The 18891-nt window shown below is 39.3% G+C and overlaps 1 non-coding gene across 1 annotated transcript; it reads left to right on the top strand.

Moving 5' to 3' along the window:
* The first annotated feature begins 3987 nt into the window (after positions 1 to 3987).
* LOC115870891 lies at positions 3988 to 4151 on the top strand. The gene has a single exon (XR_004046981.1). It is a non-coding gene; the product is annotated as a U1 spliceosomal RNA (small nuclear RNA).
* Positions 4152 to 18891: the final 14740 nt, after the last annotated feature.

An 18891-nucleotide genomic window follows, 5' to 3' on the forward strand; every position in this document is an offset into this window, starting at 1 on the left:
GGCGGCGGCGGCGGCCCGGAGGCGCCCCAGACCAGCACCCCGCAGAAGGGCAGGAGAGGATGGCCAGGAGGGACCGCCCGGAGCGCAGCAGCCGGAGGAAGTCCTGGAGCTTCGGAGCCCTTCCGGGAATCTGCCCTGGAGACTCCTTCTTCGCCACCCTGGACACTTTAAGCTGCGGTGGCGGCAAACGTCTCCTGCTTGTCAACCGGACAGCCAGCCTGCCTCCCTCGTTTGGATGTTGCTCTGCCCTCCGGAGATGGCAAGTAAGCGCTAAGTGTCCGACCCGAACACCCCCTGCAGGTAGCCGGAGCTTCGGGCCGGCTTGGTATCCCGGTGGGGAGAGCTGGAGTGAGTGTGTGTGAGCGCCTGTGCATGTGTGTGCGCGTGTGTATGCGCGTATGTGTACACACAGGCTCGGGTCTATATTGCCAAAGCTACTCTAGCTGCATTCAGGGACTGAACACCTATTACCCCCCCACTCCGCCCGACATCGCTACCCCCCTCCGAGAAAGGCAAAGGAGGAGAGAGCGCTAGGAGGCAGGGAAGGCAGGAGGGAGGGGAGCAGCTGAAAGGCAGAGGCAGGCACTGGGAAATTAGAGAGCTTTTCTCTGCTCTGTCACACCAGACACCCACAGCCACAGAGGGGGTTGCTGAGCTGCCTGCAAGAACTACATTGTAAATCTTAAGCGAAACAAGCCCCGCAGTCACCCCTCTCCCGGAATCTCAAGCCCCACCACGCTGTCCAAGGGATTGGTAGAGCCTTTGGAGGTGAACCCCCTAGAGGAAAAGAAGATCCTGTTGGAGAGATTTGGCCTGTGTGAGATTTCGCATCAGGCTCACCAGAGGATTTGGAGATTTGTATGTAAATTGAAATAAATTCTCCATAGACTGTCGACATGTATTATGCAGTATGATATGTGCAGGTGTGCAGTACTAAATTGTGGTTAGCAATGAAGCATTGGAGTCCTCTGGCTGTACAAGCTAGAGAGAGGAGAATTTCCCTCCCATATCTTTAGATTTGAGAAATTATAAAAGCATAATACCTAAACATAACATTCAGGACCATAAACTTGAGACAGAAAAAAACGGGATCAGAGCCGCAATACTTTAGACTTGCTCAAACAGTGAACAAAGCAATGCTACAATTGGTCAAGTTTTTTTTTTTCTCCACTTCACCAAGTCACGATTACTTTTGTGCAGTTTTCCAGTGTTATCTTGAAGATGGTTACAAAAATCTGGTTAGAAACAAACTTTGTTAAGAATGGTTATCAATAGGCAATATTTATCAACAGCACGGAGCAGCGCATTGGTGGAAGTTCTGAATGGTGGTACAGAGTTCCTATGAGCGTACATGGACTCTGCAGGAACTATTCTAATTGGAAACATATTCAGAGAACAGCCCTTCCCAAATTAACATCCAGAAGCAGGGGTCTGGTGTTTAATAAAGCAAAGTGTTATTGGCTTTAGAGTCAATCAAAACATTTTTCACAATAAGAAGAGAATGAAAGAATTCCTTTTATAGGTTTCTTTCAAGTCTTCAAATCCTGAAGGCATTTAAAATGAATAGATAGTTATAATTAAATTTAAAGTGTACTGATTATATTTATGTTCAAAATTATTTTCCTTACAAAAAGCAGTATATAGCGCTACTGGAGACCTGAAAATGTACGATTAAAATGTTGTGTTTGGCTTTAAAATATGACCAAGAGACAAGAGATCCAGTACACATCAACTTTGTCCTAACAACAATTATAGAAATGCAACCCATCTTGCTAAATCTCTTTTCCATTTTTTCCCAGATGGAATACATGCCCAACGCTATACATTCTAAATGTCCATTTAAGCTGCTTTAAAATGATGAAGAAAAAAATGTACTAGGGTGGTTTTTTTAAAGCATGTTGTATGTGGGCCGTTAGCAACAAACCAAAGGAAAATGCCACATTCTGTCAAGTTACTTTTTTCTGCTCTGTTTTTAAATCTCTGTGCTCTTGCTGTCCATATGTATCTGGCTACATGCATTTTAAGAACCAAGGCGTTTGTGTTACTTATTTTGTTTTCGCAGTATCACACAGCAGGGGAAAGCAATGGTGGGACCTGTATCAGATCACCTGACCGCAGGTTTTAATCTGCCAATTCAGGTTATTGATCTGAAGTCCATGGATTATCACATGTTGATGATCAGAAAGGTCTGGAACCATTCCCCTGGGGTCTGAAAACCACCACCTAAATGAAGAAGTTACACACTCGGTGATCATTAAAGTATTTCTCTAAAGTGCTATTAATCATGAAAAGATTGGACATATTTCTGTTCTTTATGTCTTTTCAGTGTGTTCATGTTCTTCTCAATGCTACAAGGAAACTCTCAGATGTTTTGAGCTAAAGAATATATATGTACCAATTAGTAAAGACTTTACTAAATGTGATTGAATTAGTAAATGATTTTTTTTTAAATTCAAGTACACTGAACATGACCTATTAATGCACTGATTCCCCAAATGTAGCCACACTCAATAAATTGACTATCAAGGTCAAGTGTTTGAGTATTTCAGCCTTTCATATCAATGTTATAAAAGCATCCTAGTGAGGTTTTTTTGGTTTTATGGTGTTGTATTTTCTGAAAGTATTATAGCATCCTCAGAAGCAGGATCTTTGGGAAAATAGTAATATCTTCTTAGAACCTGCTATTCCTATCCTGTGTTTCTGTTAGATTGTGCTTCTAACAAAAATATCAAGAAACAATACCCTGATATTTCGACCAAGGAATATTGGTGTTATGAGCCGTCTGTGTTGTGAGTCACTGGAATAAAGACACTTGTGACTGGGCCAGTTCTAGAGCCATGCATTGCCCTAAGCAGAGGAATAGAGCATTCCAAGTACCTGATGCTTTCTCTCAGAAACACATTTATTTGTTGAAATAATATTATGATTTTCCAGTGAAGTCAATTTTGTGGCCCTATTTGACTTGTAAAAATGGGAACAGTCTGAATATTTAATATTCATGAGTCCAAAGAGAAGTTATTTTTAATGAAATGTATACTTCACCTTGTCCCTATAAATGATCAAAATGAACTGCCTTCACTGAAGGTGCTGGCTTCAGAGTAGAGGCCTTATTCTTTAATTGTTTACACCTGAACTCTCTTTGCTCTCCTTTGGAAACTGGTTTGTATGTAGAGGTGCAATTTAAGTGCCCTTGGGTACTCAGCCCCTTCAAGTGCAATTACTAGTTCTTATCCAGAAGCAGCAGTTGCTCCAGAGAAAGAGCTAGATAGATCCCGAGTCTGCCCCAGCTCCTTACACAGCCTAAGTCCAGTGACTGAATGAGCTCAGTTTTGGGGTGAGTTAATGTGAAGAAGTGGGACTAGGCAAACTCTTCTAGTGCTTAACTTTTATGAAAGACTTAGAAACTGATATACTACCCTTTCTGCTTTCAGTACATTTCTCAATTATCTCCATTGAGAAATTTTTTAATTTTACCTTTTTAATGGGTAAAGAGATGCTACAAAATGTGGTTAATAACAAATCTGATATGGATTGAATTGTACCCCCTCAAGAGAAAATGTGGAAGCCCTTATCCTTGTATCTAAATGTGACCCTGCTTGGAAATGAGGTTCTTCAGTTAGGTCAACAGGGTACTGCAGGAGGAGAGAGGATTGTGATTCCTTCTGAGAGACGGTTTCTCAAAGAGGAGAGCAGACAGAAGGTAGAGACACACAAGGAAGAGAGCCGCCATGTAAAGATGCTTTTCAAAGCCCAAACACTGAGAAATGCCCAGGGCCTGCCTGAAACTGGAAGAGAAAAGGAAAGATCTTGCTCTAGAGCTGAGGGAACATGGTTCTTCCAATACCCTGGATTTGAACTCCTAACCTCCACAACTAACTTCAAGACAATCTCTGTTCTTTAAAGCCATCTAGGGAATGGAAGCTCTAGGAACTAAGACACAAAATTGTAGTGGGGCAGTGAGGAAGGATAAAACTTTCCCTAGACTGAATACTTACCTGGCAGGGGAGATACCATGATCACGAAGGTGGTTTTCCCAGGGCGAGGCTTATCCATTGCACTCCGGATGTGCTGACCCCTGCGATTTCCCCAAATGTGGGAAACGCGACTGCATAATTTGTGGTAGTGGGGGACTGCGTTCGCGCTCTCCCCTGATTTAAAAAAAAAAAAACTTTCCCTAGACTGGCAGTTAAAACAGGGTCGATACATGTGCTGCGAGGGATGATTTCCTGAAAAGCACACGTAATTGGAGACCATGCTGACGATGAATAAGGAGAGTCTGTTTACCAGCTAAAGTGGTGCTGCCATGTGACAATAGCAAAATGAAAAAATAAAGCAGCTTGAAGTTGTGATGAAATTTTTATTTTGGAAAAATTCACATTATTGCATGATTTATTAATATTTTCATATTGCACAACTTGATGATTTCACATTTGATCCCACTGCACCTGTCAGCATTGTTGAGTGGTTTTCCACAAGAACTACACTTGTGGATAGAACATTACTCACCATCTTGAAGATGGAAAGAGGGGAATTGTTTGAAATTAGCACTAAAATTGAGGCATTGAAATATTCATGATGTGACTAGTTTGTCAGCTATAGATAACGCCTTTGATTTAACCGTGAGTTGTCTGATGTCTGTTTGTTTTTAAAGATTTATCTGAATAGAAATTACATCTAAAAGTCATTGTCTTTGGTTCCTCACATAAAAATTGGTGAAACTGTGGAATTGTCCCCTCAAATCCCTTAATGCATTAATAGTTTAGTTGCTGTGTGCCATTGAATCAATTTCAAGTCAAAGCAACTCGATAGAGCTAACTGGAACCCGCATGTAGGGGTGCCTAAGCTATAACCTCTGTTGAAACAAATCAGATTGTCAGGTCTTTTGGGGAGCATAAGGTAAGTTTGAACGTTGCAGATAACTTTTTAGATAACATTACCCCACCCCCACTCGCATTGCTATAGAATTATTAGTTCTTTGAAAATTTCATGATTAATTATCCTTACATCAAAACAATGTTAAGTCTAAGTGAATAAAATAGATGGGAAATATAAGGAAAAACCCGACCAAATATCCAGGGTGTTTCCCAATCAAGTATTGAAAACTATATGCATAGAAGATATAACTAGGATCTCTGGAAAGTTATGTTTCCACCAAGGTGGGGAAGAGTCCTCATTAAGGAGCCCTGGTGGCACAACAATTAAATGCTTCACTGCTAACTGCAAGCTCTTTGGTTCAAACCCATCCAGTAACTCTACAAAAGAAAGACCTAGGAATCTGCTCCTATAACACATTCAACCCAGGAAACCCTACCGGGCAGTTCTCCTCTGGTGTATATATATGATCGCTATGAGTTGGAATCAACTCAGTGACACACGACAGTTGGTTATAGTCCTCGGAGAGTGCAAACGTTATAGATGCAGCTGCTAACCAAACCACTGGCAGTTAATCCTCCCAGAGTCATTGCAGAAGAAAGGCCTGTTAATATATCCTACCCCACCTCCCCATAACCACCCCCCAAAAAAAACATCCATGAAACACTGTGGAGCACAGCTTTCCGACACTTGATAAATGACAACTTAAAACTTCAGTGTTCGCTCTGCGTTCTTTGTTTTATAAGCTCAGGAGGTAAACTATAAAAAGGCAAAGTATGTATTGTGGACATCTTTTTTATTTATAAAGCTTGCCAGCATAATAGGCACCAGTTTTTACAAACAGAGTAGAAATTTGGTCAATTTCTGGAGATAATTCTGTTGAAATAGTTAACTAGTCTACTAGCTGAAGAAAGGAAAACAATGATACACCAACATAGTTTTTGTCATGAACTTAAGTTGCTCAAATACATACCTATGACAAGAAGAATTAATTATCATTAGAATTAAAATAATGGTAAAGGTTCATCAAGAACTTTCTGTAGCAGAAAGAATGAAAGAAAAAATTCAGGCCTCCAACTGCAATGTTGAAAGATTGAATCAGCAAAATATTCAACAAAACAGAGTAACAAAATAATAAGGAAGGAATATAGAGCCACGGTACCAAAAAAAAACTTGATCAACCAATGTTCAGTTCAGGAGAGAACAGATGATCAAGAACTGGTAGTACTGAAAAAAGAAGTCCAAGTTACACTGAAGGCATTAGCAAAAACAAGCCTTTGGGGATTACGGAATTAACAGATAGCAATTGAGATATTTTATCAAACAAATAATACTGAAGGCATGCATTCAACTATGGCTAGGAATTGAAAAACCACTGCTCAACTGACTGGGAAAGATTCATATCTGTGACCATTCCAAAGGAAGGTCATTCAATTCACTGTGGTAACCATCCAACAATATAGTACTAACACAAGTAAACCTTCACTGAAAATATCCTTAAATGGGTCTAGCCATACATCGACAGACAACTGCCAGAGATTCAAGCTAGATTCACAGAAAGATGTAGAATGGATATTATTGCTGATGGCAGATGTAACTTAGAGAAAAACAGAAAATACAAATAAGTCAACCTGTGTTTTATTGATTGCACAAAAGCATTCAACAATGTGGATCATAACAAATTATGAGTAACTTTGTGAAGAATGGGAATTCCACAACACTTCATATTGCTCATGTTGAGCCTGTGTGCAGACCAAGAGGCTGTACCAGAACAAGAGGGTAGTGGATGGTTTAAAATCAGGAGTAAGTTACTGTAAGGAGGATATGCTTTCATATACTTCCTCCATCTGTGTGCTGAGCCAATAATCTGAGAAACGGGACTCAGTGAAGAAAAAGGAAGCATCAGGATTACAGGGAGACACGTTAAAACCCTGCTACATGCAGATGCTATAACCTTGCTTGTTAAAAGTAACGAAAATTTAAAACATTTACTGATGAATAACAAAGAATACAGCCTTCGATGAGGATTTCACTTCAACAAAAAGAAAACAAAGACCCTCACAGCATAAGCAACACCAGAATAAACAGAACACTATGAGATTGTCAAAGATTTTATTTTACTTGAATGCACAATCAATGCCCATGAAAGCAGCAGGCAAGAAGTCAAAGTACATATTGAATTGGGAAAATATGTTGCAAAAAGACCTATTTAAAGTGTTAAAAACGCAGGTTCCTCTTTGATGACTAAGGTGAGCCTGACCACGGCCATGGTATTTTCAGTCCCCTGTGTATATATGTGGTCAATGAATATAGAGGACCAAAGGAAAGTTGATAGCTTTGATTGTGGGACTGGTGAAGATCATACTGTGGCCTGCAAGAAGAAGGAGCACCTCTGCCGTGGAAAAAGTGTAGCCAGATGCGCCCTAGAAGCAAGAATGGTGAGACTTCACCTGACGCACTTTGGACATGTTATCAGGAGAGACCCCATCAATGGTAACTTCGAACTTCAGTGTAAACTGGAGGGACAGCAAAACAATGGAAAGAAGCTCAGATAAAGTGGCACACTAGCTGTCGCACTAATGTCAAACAGCAGTGGCTGTGAGGTTGGCACAGGACTGTTGTAAATACAGTTACTATGAGTCAGAACCAACTGAACAGCAACTCACAGCACCATCCAGGACTTGCCATGTGCCCTACAGTTGTCTAGCGACTTTAGGATATCTCATCTCATTTATCATGAAAATGACCACAACAGGATCATTGCTATTATGATCCCCATTTGAAAAAAAAAATGAGACTGAAAGAAATTAATGTGACTAAATGAATTTAATTCGTTGGTGACTGTCTTTGTTTTCTAAGGCTCAGATCGTATCATAAACCGTGGTTAACATATTAGTACAGAAATGTTATCCCATAATTCTAGAAGCTAGAAGTCTAATTCAATGTGCAGGCCAGGCCGTACCCCTTCCCCCGACCCAAAGTCTCTAAGACAGTGGTTCTCAACCTTGCTAATGCCATGACCCTTTAATACAGTTCCTCACATGTGGTGACCCCCCCAACCATAAAATTATTTCCGTTGCTAATTCATAACTGTAATGTTGCTGCTCTTATGAATCAGGCGACCCCTGTGAAAGGGTCGTTCGAACTCCAAAGGGGTCTTGACCCACAGGTTGTGGACTGCTGCTCTAAGATCCTTAGATAAGAACCATATGATCATATCGTTTGATGCAGAAAAGGCATTTGACAACATCTAACCCCTATTCCTGATGAAAACAGTCAACAAAATGGGAATTAGATGGGAAATTTCTCAACACAATTAAGGCCATAGATGAAAAACCAAAATCTTAGTCAATGTAGAAAAGCTGCAAATATCCCCCCTAGTGAGTGGGGATCAACCTTGTGTTAGAATTATTAGCCAGAGCTATTGGACAACCAAAGGAATCAAAGAATGTTGATTGGCAAGGAAGAAGTAAAAGTCTCGCTACTTGAAGATTATATGATTTTATACGTAGAAAATCCCCCAAACACTCAAAAAATTGTTAGAAACAATCTGAACAGATTCAGCAACATGGCAGGATACGAGATTCACATACAAATAATCCGAGACCTGTATGCTAATGAAATCATCAGAGGGAAAAATATGTGAAAAGGGAATCAAGAAAACAATACTATTTACAATAGCCACACAGAAACATCATACATAGTTAGGAATAAAGGAATAAGCCTAACCAGAGAAACCTAAGACGTGTACAAAGAAAACTATGCTTCTACAAGAAACCAAAAGAGACCTCCTTAAAGAATATTTATGAATACAATTGCAATTCATATCCAGACCCCACCTTCATTCTTTAAAGAAATTAAGAAGACATTACTAATATCATATGGCAAGGGAAGATGCCCAGGAGATATAAAAAACTTCTTAAGAAGAAAAACAAAGTAGGAGGCTTCTCCCTTCTGGACCTCAAAACCTATTATATACCCACATTATTGAAAACATCCTGGTACTGGCACAGTGACACTGGTACATGGACCACTTGAACCAAATAGAGAACCCAGAAATAAATCCATCCACCTACAGAAAACTTATCTTCAAAAAAGGACCTAAAACCATCAAATGGTACTAGATAAAGTAGATTTCCATGTGTACAAGAAGGAAACAAGCCCTATCAGCCCATGAACAAAAACATACTGATGATGAATCCGAGACCTAAATGTAAACCCCAGAGCCGTAAAGTCATTGGTAAGAAATCAAGCTGAGAATAGAAATTCCATGTCACCTGGTAATCTCTCTGCTGGGTATAAATCATAAAGAAGTAAGAGCCGTACCAGGAGCAGACATAGGCACCCCCATGTTCAATGGAACACTGTAAGCTGGAACAAGAAGATGGAAAAAACCTAAGTGTAGAAGAATGGGTAAAGAAACTGACACAAACACAATGGAATATTATGCATCCCTAAAAATACCAACACCAAACCACAAATCACGTCATGGCATAGATAGAACTAGAGAATATGATGATGCATGAAATTAGCCGTCACAAGTGGCCAACTGTTCTTATCACGAGGGGGAAAATCAAGATGAAGACTTTCATAGTAAAGGGAACAAGCTTTGGAATTTGGGAGGGCAATAGAGGGAAGATCAAGCAATGGGATAGACTGTTAACAGGTGTTTTACTGGGTGAAATGGAAGATGACGGTCCACAAGAGGGAGAAATCAAGGAGTAAATGAAGGGTGAACTATTGGGGCTTTGATTAGTAGTTTAAGTTGTTGAATACAAAGTTAGTGATCTGAAACTTAAACACCCACCTAATTTACAATAAAAATTGTTACGTAAAAAATAATAAAGTTTTCAAAAATAATTTTTTAAAATTGAAAAATTCACGGGTTGTCAGATGCATCCTCATGGCTGTCCTAAGTCTGCGCTGCTCCTCTTTTACAAGAACACCAGTCACACAGGATTAGAACCCACTCTACTGCAGGATGACCTCATGCTAACCGAGGACATCTGCAAGGGTCCTATGTTCTAAAAAGCTACATTCATAGATAGCAAGGGTTAGAACTACAACATACCTTTTTGAGAGCGCTTATCAATCAGCAGCTGTGGCAATGCTCAGATTCCAGATCAGATCGTGCTGTTTTATAACTTCTACACGTAACCAGAATGCTATCCTGTTCTCGGAACAGTAAGCAAATGTAACAAATGGAAGTGCATAACTGATACTCATTGTATAAATTAGGAAGTTCATGAGACACTGAACTAGGAGTATAGGACAGAAGCAGACAGCTATGATCTCTACTCTTACTGGAGGGTCCTGCTCCTGGCGTACCATAAGTGCGACCTGGGTGTTTGTTATGAATAAATAGAGAATAATGTAGTATGACCCTCAGCAGAATAATTATAATTTTGTAAAATAATGATTATAAAAAGCACAGCATTATCCATCCTGGATTGAGAACTAAGTAGTTGAAAGAGTTGACTGTAGCTTATTTTCATACCGCAGAACAAGCAGTTTATGTGCCTTAGATTTCTTAACTTGTGGATGCATTAAAAATATACCCCTTTGACCCAAGATGGTTTGACAGATCAAATTTACATGATTTGAACGGTGCCTCACCGCTTTCAAACCACAGTAAGTATCTGCATAAAAGACATGCTTAGTGTAAACTCACATCAAGGTAAAACACATCCTGCTTTAGTTCCCCCACGTATTCTAATCTATAGATGTGCATTCTTTCTTAAAATAATTTATCCCATCTCTTTACATTAATAGAAAAAGTATTATCACAGGTCCTTATTTGATATATAAATATAACTATACTAAGTAGAATATTAAATCTGGCTATCAAATGATAATTGTGGATAAGCTGACAAAAATATAGTGAATTATTTTAGTATTAAATACAACTAATATGGAAGTCATATGCCTATGTGTGATTTTTTTGAAAGCTGATTTTGGCACACAGTGTCTTATTTTTAATATTGTAATATTAAACTCTGTTCTTGCATAGTCAGCTTCCTGGTCAAGGACATTTGAATTTCTGTGTCAGAAACAGACTTTCTGCTAGAAAAGAATTCATGAAGAACATGCAAAATAAAGGTAAAAATTGAAATCACATTGTCAACTACACTAAATTCCTACCGGGCTACTAGGCAAAGGAATTGTGGTGGTTAGATGTCAGTCAATTGCATCTGTGTGAAGGTGTAGGGGTGGAGTCCAAGCTGTCAATCAGGTCACAACCTGAGGATGCCTCCTGGGGGCGTGGCCTTTTTACAAGAGAGGCAGTAAGAACTTCTCCCTCTCTCTTGCCCTTGACTTTCCTCCTTGCTGAGACTCTGTGTCTGCCACCAAGGGCAGCACCATGTGGCCCTCCTGAGAACTGTTGGCGCCCCACCATGCTTCCATGGACCTTGGATCCCAGTGTTCACGGGCTGTGATCTCCCTGCATCCCGCTTCACCTTTCGGTGTCATGGGCCTTGGACTACCAGGCTCTGAAGAGGACTCTGGCTAATATCAGACCCACGGCTTTGGTTGTATCATGAGCTAGGAAGAAGTTTCTCTGCCAAGCATTTCTGACTATGCGCAAAGAGTCAGACCCACGGGCTTTGGTTGGACTGGGCTGGAATGAGATCTTGATATAAAATTTCATCTTGATAGAACGTTCTTTTTTATAAATATATGAGTCACTGGTTTTGTTTCTCTAGACAACTCAGCCTAACACAGGAATGAATTGTGATTTTTTTTTTCCCCTTCACATTTTAGGTCTGTGCACAGATAGGATAATTCCTTCGCTCGAAACTGAAGACTAGCTTCTGGGTTCCTTCCATCTCTCTGCGCATAGTCAGAAATGCTTGGCAGAGAAACGTCCTTCCAGCTCATGATACTCTAAGTCAGAACTCTTCTTAAATGTTAGGATTGAGTACTAAGGCTACACCAAATTCGTTTTATTTTGTTTGAGACATACATTGTTTTCTGAGAAAATTTCCACACGTCCAGAAGGCACTTTTCAATGGCTTAAAAATAAAGTAGGAATTTGGGAATGCAGGAATATTCTTGAAACTCAAACATTTAGATGTTTGGCTATAGGGTATTATTACAAATATTAAAATTCTCACTACAAAGGATATTCAAAAAGTTCGTGAAAAAAATGGACTTGAAAAATACTGGAATTTTTCCAGGAATTTTTGAAAGGCCCCCTACTCATATAATATGCTGTAACACTGATTTCCTTTTCTTTTATATTAATAAACTAAGTGCTGGGGACTGTACAAAACATAAAACAATTGACCAGTTTACATCTGTACAAAGTCTTCCCTGCAAAAGAAATACACAGAAAATGCAAACTGCTAACTCTTGAAAACTAACCAGCTGTGTCATAAAATGACACATATTTTTCTCTCGACAGTTTGTGGGAGGGAAAGCAATGAACCTGAAGGCGACGATTTGTGAGTTATTAACTGAAAGTTGATCCTTTCATAAAATAGGTTAATGCTCATTATAGAATTTATTATGTAAGGTCCTTTATATTCACTTTTGTCACTTTTCTCTGTAGTGCCACCTTGTGGGTTCGCCAGTAACAATAAATATGCAGAGTGTTTAGTCTCTTGGGTTTTGGGGGAGTTTTTTGTCCTCTGCTGTGTTTAAGCTCATCTTCGCCGTGGTATGGTCAAACTCAGCCATTTGTTTCCCCAGAGGCAGCCTCTTCACCAGAAGATATTTGCCAGCCCTCTGCAACTGGCCCTTCTGGAGACCAGAATAATTTCTCAGAGATTGGAAATATTGGAGCCTACACAAAAATCGATGTTCATTTACAGGATAATCACCAAACTTATCTTGGATAATATAAATGGCCAGTTCTGACGTGATTTTTCCATACGAAAAATGTTTTCTCCATTCAGTATCATGATTTTTCCAACAGTGTCCCATGAGAATTGATTCTAGGTAATTCGCAACACTGCTCAATCCTGTTTTAGAAAAGCTCTGGTGTCTGATTTAGTCGCTAAAGCAGCTTACTTCTAACATGAGATTGCATTTGCATTGAGTTAGCATACGCAGGTTTCTGTCTTTTCTTCTATTATGCTGCTGCTAGGAGGGAATAAGGAAAAATTCCACACATTTCAAACATACAGGAAATATGTTATATACTCCCTAACAGTGGCTCTCAACCTACGGATTGTGACCCCTTTGGGGGTCGAACGGCCCTTTCACAGGGGTTGCCCAATTCATAAAAGTAGCAAAATTACAGTCATGAAGTAGCAACTAAAGTAATTTTATGGTTGGGGGGTCACCATAACGTGAGGAACTGTATTAAAGGGTCGCCGCATTAGGAAGGTTGAGGGCATAACATTTTCTAGATATTACAGATATTATAATAATTTTTTGAATACTCAAGAAAAAACAAGTGAACATGTCTGAACTTACTGCTGTGGGTGTGTGTGAACACATTTTGAAATTGCATTTATGGAGTCATTTAAGAGAAGTAAAAATCATGTATAGTCTGGTTACTTTGAATGTGTAAATGCTCAGATTTGAACTCCTCCTAACCTATTAACATTTGAAGGTTGTCCCATATATTATTCAAAAAGTAATTTTCCCTGGATATGCAATAAGGCCTCAGAACTGACCTATAACCTGAATGTCTTAAGCTAGTGGTTAGCAATGCTGGAAACACACCAACAAAACAAGAAAATGTAAGTATTTTTACAGTCTTGCTAAAATCTTATTATAGAACTAGGACACAGTCCAGTCAAATACTATCAGTAAGACAGCAAACCATTAGAATTTAACTTCCTACTCACCTTTGATCTTCATCAAATCTCACATTGTGCTTCTAGAATTAATATATTGTGTTTTCCATTTCAGGAACTTTAATTTTTAATTTTTGCACTCATTTTTTCCCACAGATTTCGTCCAGGAACAAATTTAAAGATACCTTCAAATGATGTCAGTTATGTTATTCTCAGTTTTCCTGTGCTTGGAAAGTTGCTTTGAAATCCTAACCTAAAATAAAAAGCCCCAGAGATAGACTTCCATACCTTGGACCAAGAAGGGTGCTGACCACTTTTTCCTTCATGCTTCAACTTCAGCGTGTAGAAGTCTGTCTTCTTTCTCTCCCTTAAGACCAGATAGGAACAGATATAAGTAGCAACTAAAGTAATTTTATGGTTGGGGGGTCACCAACCATATAAATCTCTCATCAAATTATATCCTAAGCTTCAGAAACTGCTATGTAAGGCATCGAGAAAACTCATTGAGCAGATAGGCAGTATGGGGACTGCTGAATTGCAGTGATGAAGTTTTATTTTATTTATGGTAAATATATTTCATATCTTCTCTGTTACAGATTTCACATTGGACAGATTCTAATTGGATTACCTTAAATCCCAACAGACTTCTACTTTAAAGTCAAAAGGCATGTATGATCTCTGTTCAGTTCCTCTTAAAGTCTGGCTGCACAAAATATACTCTTGACATTCTTTAGCATCTTGGTTCTAATGGATTGATTCCTTTAATCTTCCGAAGTGGAAAGTGATGAATTTTGATTTGTTCTTAAAAGCGCTAACATTAACTAGGTAAACTCAGTAAACGATGGCTATTCATGTTCCCTTTTGTCTTCTAGACAGAAAATCAAAGCTATTTAAAGTAAAAGATACACTTAAAATCAATGTATGCCCACAAGTTAGCATCAATGTTTACAAACCCTCTCTGTGATCATTGGGTATTATTTGAGTATATATGACTGTATGTATCTAAGTCTACTTATAAGAGAGAGGTATAGTTTGATGAGAAAGGAATACATGTTTCTATAGGGTCTGAATAGAGAAGGATGTCTTATGTGCACTCTGCTAACCTGCAGTGTTATAAAATACACAGATAGGTCTCTGCAACTCCCTTCCATTTTCAGTTTTTGCCAAGATAGCCAAATTAAACTGCTGATGTGATAATCATCTAAATATATAATTCTAAAACTATGGTTGTAGAATCATTTCTTTCTAGCTCCGTGAGATTTACCTCTGGTAATTCTCTGTTTAATGTTCAGAATTCTAAAGCAGTTCTCTTTAAATGTTCCAAGCAGAAGCTATACCCTTTAGGGTGTGCAAATAGTTGCTTCCTGGCAACACGATCATCTATAATCCGCATTCTATGACGAGCAGAATGAGTCCTCAGTTTTGATGCCTATGGCTCAAAATGTTAATGTTCTTGAACTGCCTTGTCTGTTATTAGCTAGTTGAAATTGCATTAACCATGAGAATTAATTATGGTCTGGATCTCCCCTCTCTTCAGGAGGCTTTGTGTGCACCTTCCTGGCTGAGAGGGGAGCTTCTGCAATGAAAAATGACGGACTCCAACTGCACATCTTCCCCTACTGTCTGCTTCCCAACTCCAGCAGTAATCCGGCCTGAGGACCTTTATCTTCCAGTGTTACTTTATGAGTTTACTTAATTACTTTCCCCAAAACTGCTGTGTTCTCCAGTGTTTTCTCTAGAGGGAAAATTGAAGATACATAGAAACAGGTGTAAATGTCAGACTTCATTGTTTATTTATTGAAGACCACTTAAGAGCAATCTATAATTTCTTCCATAACCTCAAAATAGGTTTCTGTCAGCCACGTAATCTCTCAGGGAATCGTTTGTTATAAAATGATCACCTGCTTTTGCAAAGTCCAGGTAGCTTTAAGCTGAATGCCTTTCATGTACCAGTCACTGAACAAGTCCATAGAGCTCTGATGGCATAATGGCTATGAGGTGGGCAGGCACCCGTTAGGTTAGCCATTTGAAGCCACCAGGCACTCCATGGCAGGGAGATGAGGCTGTCTACGGTCACAAGTTAATGTCCCATGAAGCCAGAGGACCAGTTGTATCCTGCTCTACACAGGGTCACTATGACTTGGAATTGACTCGATGGCAGTGAATTTGGTTTGGGGTATAGTTCATGGGCAAGAAACAGGCCAACCACCCAATAGTGCTTTGACCAGAACGAGTCAGCAAACTGCGCCTCTCAAACCATATGCGGCTTTTTGAGTAGGCCCATGTGGCTCTGAAGTAACTGAAAATTTTAACGGATTTTAGATAGTATTCAGATCACTGTGATTTCATTTGTTTGTAAAAGTCTATTTCTGGCTCTCAGGTTTTTAATTGTGTGGAACAGGATTGGCTCTTCTGTCTCCACCGTTTGCCAACCCCTGGACAAGAAGATAATTTCCATACCTTTTGGAGTTCAGTCCTGTCCCATCAAGATCTAGAAAAATATAGCCACTAGGCACTGTTTCTCAGAAAAGCATTATCACTTCCCTGGTACTTGTTAAGCAACTCAAGAAGAAGAAAATGTGCAGGAAAAAATGTCCTAAGGAAGTCTAAAATTGTTAACAAAACGCTTCTTCCACTTTGCCTTTCCAATACACAAGATCCTCTGGAGTGGCGATTTTAAGTAATATTTAGAAATTACTTTTCCAAATCTCATTATAAAGTGATATAAGCTGTATGGAAAGTAGTTTAGCAAATACTTGTCAAATTCACCAAAGTAAATAACTTCATTGAGATGGTTGAGACACCTTGTGTCATAAATGTGAACAGAAACCTCACTTATTAGACTGCAAGCTGTGCGAGGTGAGGGATATGTCAAAGGGGCTTCAGAAGTTCTCGGGAAAATGGAATGAAGAGGCATGTTTATTTATGTATGAACAAAGCAAGCTCTCCGGGGCATCCCAAGCCCTTAATACATATGCGTTACATGAGTGAAGTCAGTAGTGTTTATCATCGGTTCCCTCGACACTCCGTGCTCCTTCATCGTCTTCTCTTTGCCGCGTCCTCTCGGAATGCATGCCGGAATGCGTGCCTGCGACAGGTGCTCTTCACCTTGGACGTCTATCGTCCGTCCCAAGGAGCCGCCTTTGGGGGTGATCTCATCACTAAGGCTCCTCTTCTCCAACCCAGTCAGAGATTTGGCACCAGAATATTTGAAAGCATTTCCACCTATTTTTGAGGAGACAGGCTAACAAAAAAATGACATAATTTCCCTGAATGAGCCAGTAAGTAAGTGAGATCTAAATTAGTATCAGATCCTCTAAGTTTCAATTTTTGAAACCAAAGTGATTGTGTTTTCCCACATGGAGGATTTGACTAGATGTTGGAACACGTTAGGCAATACAAAATGAGTTATACTTTACACAGGAGTTAAATTCTGAAATACAGACTATAAGGTAACAGACACCTATGGTACAATTTACTCCTGAAAAATACCCCAGACGTACTACAATAATTGGTAAGTCAGTTTTGAGTACCTGTTTCAGTGCACCAATATGTATGTTTAAATGCCATATGTAATACATAAACAATATTTTTAATTACGTTGAATTTGGGTAAATAAAACACTCAAGTAACCTGACTACCTTTCCCCATCCCCTCCATATGCTTGAAATAAACGTGTATGTCACAGAAGACTCCAAGTTCACTTCAGTTTTAATTGTTTAACCACTCAGACCAATGTTCATTACATCTAAAGACTGAGGAATCTGGAGGGTTTTGTGCATTTGTTTGTTTTTTTCTCCAATGGAAAACCCGTTTTTTTTAACCTACCCTCTCCTATGTCTCCCCTCACCCTTTTCCCACCCCTGTTGCTGGCCTCCTCCTATTCATCAACTCATCTTTTGGTGCCCAAACCACATTTCTCCTTCTCTATTTTTGCTTATAACAATGGAGATTAAGTATTTGTATTTATAATATTGACAGCCTAGGATCTCTAGATATGTCCATGTATTGCTGTGCTTAAGAGAGTTACTGTTCTTTATTGATGTATAAAATTCCATCATATGCATGTACCAGAACTTGTTTAGCCATTGCTCTAGAGTTGGGGGTTTGGGGTCTTTGTTTTTGCTATTGTGGAAATTGCTGCACGGAGCATAGATGGACGTATGTCTGTTTGTGTTGTCTTCTTAATTTCTTTGTAGAAGTTAGTAGAGAGTAGAGAGATTGCTAGGTCACACGGGACTTGGATTAGCATGTGTTTACGGCTGCGTGCGTCACGCTGGTTTCCAGAATGGTTGGGCGCAGTCCCACACTCCCACCAGCAACGCACCAGTGTCCCCGTCACTGCATCCTCTGCAGCGTTTCTGATTTTCTGCTTTATGGAATTTTTTGAAAAGTGTTGGTGTGAGATGAAATCTCATTGTTTTAATTTGTATTTCTCTCATTGCGAATAAGTTGGACCATTTCTTCCTATGGCTGTTGGCCACCTCTGCGCTGTCTTTGGTCATGTTTGGGACATGCGTCATGTCTGGGTCTTGGTTCATTCTCTTGCAGGTGAAGATCCGTTTTCCAGCACTATTTGTTGAAAAGCTTTCTCTGCCACATTTAATATGTTTTCATTTTTTATTTTAAAATGTAGGTGTCTATACGTACTTGGTTCTTTTTCTGGGCTTTCTGTTATAATCCATTGGTCTTCATACCATTGTGCCAGTCCCAGGCTATTTGTTAGCATGGCTATGAAGTAGGTTTGAAAGTCTGGGAGTGAAAGGCCTACTTAACTTTTTGAAAAATTTTAATAATGTGTGTGTGTGTGTGTGTGTTTATCCTAGGTTTCTTTCTCTCTCATATAAATTTGGTAATTAGTTTTTCTTTGAAAAATTGTGGTGGAATTTGGATCACAAGTGCACTGACTTTGTAAAGTATTTGGTACTGTTGATATTTTCACAATATTTAGTCTGCCTACCTTTTTAAATAACACTGCTGCTAATTTACTATTGTGCTTATATGATATCAAAATAACTTGCTAATACAGAAAGCTTAATTTAAAAATATGCTGACAGGCTTACTAAACTAGGATTCATGGACTACTTCTATTTGCATTTTAATGTTACATAAATTTGCTATTTCTTTGAAACCGTTGAGCCAACCTCTCCACTAAAACAAAAAACCAGACTCACTTCCATCGCGTCAATTGCTACTCATACCAACCCTTGAGTTTCTAAACCTATAAATCTTGTTTATTTATTTATTTAGTCATTTTATTGGGGCTCATACA

Source organism: Echinops telfairi, unplaced genomic scaffold (assembly GCF_000313985.2).
Source record: "Echinops telfairi isolate 266 unplaced genomic scaffold, ASM31398v2 ScPeMD7_2;HRSCAF=8, whole genome shotgun sequence".
NCBI classification, from domain to species: Eukaryota; Metazoa; Chordata; class Mammalia; order Afrosoricida; family Tenrecidae; genus Echinops; species Echinops telfairi.